Genomic DNA, 6,516 nt, shown 5'->3' with positions numbered 1-6,516 from the left:
TGAACTCATCTGCTTACAAACCAAAATATTATATTTAAAAAGACTGGCCGTCATAGATGGCTGAACATTTCCATGAATTACTGCGGTTACTGTAGTGACTGGAAATCGCATACTGCTATTAGGTTAAGTAGGTTATTGGCTCGGCCATAAATTGTTTTGTGTTGTATTTATGTTTTTCTTAAAGGAACAGTAAAATACAATAATAATAACAACAATTTCTCTCATCATTTACTCACCCTTATGAGAATAAGGCAGAATGTTAGGGAAATGATAGCCTTTTAGCTTTTTTATTTACGTAAAGTGAATAGTACAGTGACCGAGGCTCTTTTGTGTTCCAAAGAAGAAAGTCGGGTTTGCAACAACAGGATGAGTAAATGATTTTCAATTCATTCAACGCAGTCAAACACCGAATTAAGTGGCTGACACACATTTCTCCTCATTTATACACGAACATAGCGCTCGACCTCATGCGGACAAACTGTTTACCTCGTTGATGCCTCTGACGTCACGACACACCCCTCGCGCGCGTGAGTGTGTGTGAGTGTGTATGTGCGCGCGCAGTCGCTGCCTGTGAATGCAGTGGGGTTCGTGCGTGCGTGTTAGTGAGTGTGTTTTGCTTGTGGAATGTGGGAGTTGTCCCCACGCGCTTTACGAACAACCGACCTGTCCAAACAGTGCGCGCGTGGCAGAGGATGTCACACCAACCAAAACAGCGGACGAACGCTCACAGCACAGTCTTTGGAGGAAAATCCACCGTACAGGGTAGAGTCGGGGCGGGGCGTAATTACACGGAGTCCCATCTATTTAGGGTCAAGTACAACATTTTTACAGTCCTAACCAGCGTGGGTTCAAAGTTTGTTTTGTGCCCGGAAACTGCGAATCACCCACAGGGCGCGGAGGTAGTACTTTCAGATTCGACTGATATTTTTGTACTATTTGTGTTTAGTTAATTCATAGACTCGCGATAAAATCTGCACGGGATGGATTGCAAAGCTGCAATAGCCAGCGTAATTCGTTAGCATCTCATCAACTAGCTCCTCCGGAGGCTCCATCGCGAATACGGGGCTGCGGTGCGGCTGGACGCGGAGCGAGGCGACCCTCTGCGGGCTGCGCTGCCGAGGCGGTGGGCGTGTTTTCTCGGCGTGCTAGCATGTGAGCTGGCGCCAAGTTCTCGGCGTGAAAAAAACAAGATTTACAAGTTACGGGCTAGAGTGAAGCAGCAAAAGTCACATCACGCTTGATCGGAAAAGTTGCACGCAGGTACGAAGCGAACTGTTTACTCTAACACACATTATTATCAAAGTGAACCTTGTGCGCACACTAATGCAATTCAAAACAAAAGCTGCTAGTCTGCTAATGTTAGGTAACCTACTCAAGTGACTGTTTTTTTTTAACATGGCACATGAGATCCAGATAGAGAGAGAGTTCATGTGGGTAGTTTCTGAGCTAAAACACGTTTGTCACTAGAAGACCTGTTTATTTATTCGTTTTGTGTTTTAGATGCATCTTTCTCGTAGCACTGATTGAATGCAATTTAAACACCGATCTTGGCAAGTTATACAACGTGGAAAACTTTGCACATGCCTCCAAGTACACATAGTTCTGACGAATGACTTAAAGCAGGAAATTAGTTCTAATGAGCATTAATTCTATTCAAAGCAATATAAAAGCGTGTAATGGTAATGAGTTTGATAGTATAGCTGCGTATCGGCTCATCTGTTGCAGTAATTTGTAACTGCGACATCATGCAGCCACAGCGACAATATCGCTTCTATAGCTTTACCAGCACTTTTAAAGTTACTGCTTTGAAGCTTTAGCTCACTTTTCTAACCAAACACTGTAATGTCAGACATATGCTGAACTACGAATTCATAAAAATGCAGGGTTAAGTGTACTGATTCACAGCGGATACATGTTTTTTTTTTGATAGCTGTGTTTGCGGTATCACTTTATAATATAGCTTTCTTTGATAATATTACCATACATTAATGCATTTTGTAATGCTTAATAGATCATTAGTTAATATACATTAGAATAGTTACAATGTAATTGAACTTTCATTCATATATTTTCACATATTTAATTGTACATTAAGACATGTTATATTATGCACTTGCCTATTGTTTATAATATTTAATAATTGTAAGTGAAAGTAATTTTTCCCAATTCAATTTTTTTAATTTCCTTATTTTCTGCTGTCACAATAATAAACGTTATTGTACTTTTTCACATTATATTCAGAAAAAAATGCATATTAATTTTTTCCTGAAGGAGGCCTATATGTTTTATAAAACATTATGATTAAAGTGAAACAAAAAATGCTTTATTAAAAACCTAATAATGGTAATAAATCATATTAACCTCAGCAGTATTGTTAAACATAATGCCCTTGTGGATCATATAGGAGAGAGAGGGAGCGTGTGACTGACATGAAAGCACATTGTGCTGTTGGTATGTTGAGAATCTGTTGTAGTCCGCATAGTTTGTTTAACATGTCTGTTGAACTGGGCTAGGACTTTTTCAGCGTTCCTACAATGTAAGAAATAAAAACGGAAAATGTACTGGTAATTTTCTGCCAGGACATTATGCAGTAATTTTACGGAAATTTCCGTTAACCCTAAAACACAACACAATGCAATGCATAATTTTAAAAAAGCAGGCAAAACACCTGTAAAAAACAAAAAAACAAAAAATACAATATGGAAAATTTCTTCATATTTATACAGTACATTGTGGCCTGTTTTTACTGACTTAAAAAAAAAAATGTATACAGTGTATTGGACAACTAGTTAGGGCATGTCAGACAAGCATGGTCAAAAGAAAAATACCTGGCCATATTAATTCCCAGATATAATGTGTTTATGTTTTGTGTGGCTATAATGCATTTGATAAAAGTGGTTGCTTTGTGAATGGTGCTCCATTGTGTAAATTCATGGTTGCTATTTTCTAATTTGAGTGGAAATAGTATGAGATATCCAACCATGTAACAAGATTAGACGTGATACCCTGGAAAGTTTTCAAAACCCTCGTTCCCCTTTATTCAGCACCACTGTCCTTCGTTTGTACACTACCATTTAAAAGTTTGGGGTCAGAAAATTTGTTTTAAAAGAAATGAATACTTTTATTCAGCAAGGATGCATTAAACTGATCAAAAAGACAGTAAAGTTTTTGATGTTACAAAAGATTTCTGTTATGAATAAATAGTGTTCTTTTGAACTTTCATCGAAGAATCCTGAAAAAAATCTCTCATGGTTTCCACAAAAATATTAAGCAGCACAACCACTTTTAGCATTGATGATAAAAATAAATGTTTCTTGAGCAGCAAATATGCTATTAGAATGATTTCTGAAGGATCATGTGACACTGAAGACTGGAGTAATGGCTGCTGAAAATTCAGCTTTGCCATCACAGGAATAAATTACACTTTAAAATATATTAAAATAGAAAACAGTTATTTTGAATTGTAATAATATTTCACATAATTACTGTTTTTACTGCATTTTGGATCAAATAAAAGCAGACTTGGTGAACAGTTCTTCTTTCTTGGTGAGAGACTTTTTTTTTTTTTTTTTCAAAAACATTAAAACCTTTGATAATGTAATGTATACATACACACACTATATATGCACACATTTCCCCCTCTTCTCTTAATGTTTGTTAGTTTTATTAGATTTTCAGTGCAAGATAAGTTACAAAAAATACATGGATATGTTTTGTGCTGAGCTCCAGAATGTACCGCAGTGGCAAAATCTATATTACTCTATACAGGACGTTTACATGTTCAGTAGTTCCCATGCACCTGTGTTATGATCACAATCATGATCGTTTCTGAGCCTGTGTCATGCTGGACTTCCTTTTTTTACATGTCTTGCACTATGTAGGTTGCACTGATGATATGTTTCTTTTGTTTAAAGGAACTGGATTGTGATGTTTAGGTTGTTATTGTGGCGGTGTTCATTTCAGAGGCTGGAATGTGTGGGCCTGTGTGTAGTTTCTGTAACTCTAGGCAGAAGCTGTGAGGCCTTGACTGTAGCCCTGTAGAGAGGCCCATTGAAGGGGAAGTTGGCTCTGTATGTGTGTGTATGCGTGTGTGTGCATGCAGACCACTGGGATTGGACACAGGGTAGAAAGACCCCCTGTACGGAAGGAGGGAAAAGGGAGGAAAGAGGAAGGAGGAGTCACTTACACTTTTCTGGTCATGTGTGTGTTCTTGCCCCATGTTTGCATGAGCAGAGTGAGTGGTCGCATTACGGCAAGGGTAACCAAAGACGAATACGTAAAGTTGAGAAAGATTTGTCATTAGTAAACAGCCTAATTTTGACTTCAGTCCATTTTGTAATGTAACTTGAACAGTGTTGGCTTGATGCTTGTTTGTTTACTGTGGTGGCTAATGTTTTACAGTGCTATCTTTGTCTTTGCATCTTTTTATAAATAATATTTGTTTGCTTATGGTGAATTTAACAGTTCAGAAATAATTGATGTTCAGTGTGTGGAGGTTTTTCAGCATGATGGAATGATAAATGATTAATGTATGTCTCTGCGCAGCATCTACTGTGGATTGGTACTGTTTGCTCAGATGCTTGACATTGCTATATATGGCTTCACTAAACCTACATGGGTTGAGAATCAAATAGACTGAAATAACAGAAAATGTATGAACTTTAAAAAAAAAAAATTCTTTCACTTGCATTGTTTTTTATGAAATCCTATAGATATTTTGCATAGTCTAGAAGTATGTAAGGCATATGCAGTCAGTCATGATCATGAAGTGGGGGGATATTGTATCACCATAATTATAATGGTAACAATTTACAATAAGGTTAATTTGTTAACATTAGTTAATGTATTAACTAACACGATCTAACCATGAGCAATACATTTGTTACTGTATTTGTTAATCTTTGTTAATGTTAGTTAATAAAAATACAGCAGTTCATTGTTTGTTCATGTTAGTTCACAGTGCATTAACTAATGTTAACAAATACAGCTCTGGATTTTAATAATGTTGCATGTAAATGTTGGAATTAACATTAACAAAGATTAATAAATGCTGTAGGGTGTAGTTCATTATTATTTAATGTTAACTAATGTAGTTAACTAATGAACCTTATTGTAAAGCGTTACCATAATAATAAAGTTTAGTGGTCATTACACGAATAATGCCACTATTGACCAATTAGAGGTAGATGTTGCTGAGGCTCAGTTGAGGTTCTTCTTCACACTGTCTTGTTGTTTCACTCTCACATTTAGTTTGTGTGTGAACTGTGGTATGTGTATGTCATTGACATTTTGAGATGTACGTTTGTCCCTTATTTGATGTTTTCTGATATACAGTGAAGCCAAAATTTATTCAGACACCTTGAACATTTCATTCATTAATACAGTTTATTCACTATAGTTTAAATAAATTGTAATAAAATATGACAAGATCTCGGAGTTAAACTGTCAGAAAAAAATTATCTTAATTATGTCAGATAACACTTAAGCAAAACATGGTCAGGTCAAAGTGTCTGAATAATTTTTGGTTCCAAATTTTTATCAATTTTACTGGTAGTCCACTGTATGAAGATTTTGTGGGTATATGTCAGTTTACTTTATTTTGCTATCCTCACTTACATAAATGAACTATAGTGTCCTGTGCCCACTAGTAAAAATATATCAAAAATATCAAAAAGGTCTGAATAATTTTTGGTTTGACTGTATAAGTAATACAAAATAAAGAAGAAATCCTTAGGCTAAAATAAAAAAAAAAAAGTGGAAATGAAAAGGGCAGCATTCTCCACTTAAAATTTACATTTTTGGGTGAACTTATCAACATTTTCATTTACTCACCCTCATGTCATTCCAAACCTGTGTGACTTTCTTTTCTTCAGTGGAACATAAAAGAAGACATTTTGAAGAACAGAATGAATAGTTTTTGTTACCTTTAAAAAAAAATTCTCTAAATATTTTCATTTATGATGACAGAACTTTAATTTTTCGGTGAACTATCTCTTTAATACAGTGGAGAATGCTGCACTTTTCATTTCCACTTTTTTTATATTTAACCTTAGGATTTCTTCTTTATTTTGCATTACTTATATATCAGAAAACTTGGAAAACGAGACAAATGTGCATCTCTTTAAGTTGTATTTATGCAAAGATTTTTGTCTTTTGAGGATGTGATGTTGGCATACATGGATTTGAATTTGTGTTTCTCCTCAAGTTTACCACATTTCTTGAGGTTAAATCCAAACCAGCTTGATTTCAAGGAATATATCGGCTGTTCCGGTTTCTGAGAGGTATGTTAATGTAAATGCTGCCTGTGGTTAAGCATCTACTATAAACAATTGCTTATATTTACATAATGTGTATGTTTTTAGCCTATGCAGATGGAAATTTCTGAAAGAATCCGACAGAAAAATGACTTTACCATGTCCTCATAGAGTGTTGCTTGGCATGAGTCTAAGTTTGTATTTGTGTGGTGTACTTGTGGAATTTTGTGTGTTGTGTATGTGAGAGAAAGACTTTGTGTTT

The 6,516-nt window shown here is 35.6% G+C and overlaps 1 protein-coding gene across 4 annotated transcripts in view; it reads left to right on the top strand.

Moving 5' to 3' along the window:
- The first annotated feature begins 552 nt into the window (after positions 1 to 552).
- Positions 553 to 6,516, top strand: part of vdrb (vitamin D receptor b) — a 29,118-nt gene continuing 23,154 nt past the window's right edge. The window contains exons 1-2 of one of the 4 annotated variants that reach the window (XM_051897247.1): positions 555 to 1,260; positions 6,206 to 6,281. The gene's annotated coding sequence lies outside the window, so the exon portion shown is untranslated. Of the gene's footprint in view, positions 1,261 to 6,205; positions 6,282 to 6,516 lie in introns of all 4 variants that reach the window. The other 3 variants (XM_051897249.1, XM_051897248.1, XM_051897246.1) reach the window with 3 other exon arrangements.

Source organism: Ctenopharyngodon idella, chromosome 6, assembly GCF_019924925.1.
Source record: "Ctenopharyngodon idella isolate HZGC_01 chromosome 6, HZGC01, whole genome shotgun sequence".
In the NCBI taxonomy this organism is placed as follows: Eukaryota; Metazoa; Chordata; class Actinopteri; order Cypriniformes; family Xenocyprididae; genus Ctenopharyngodon; species Ctenopharyngodon idella.
Note: the sequence above shows the minus strand (reverse complement) of the source record. Positions and strands in the feature narration are given on the sequence as shown.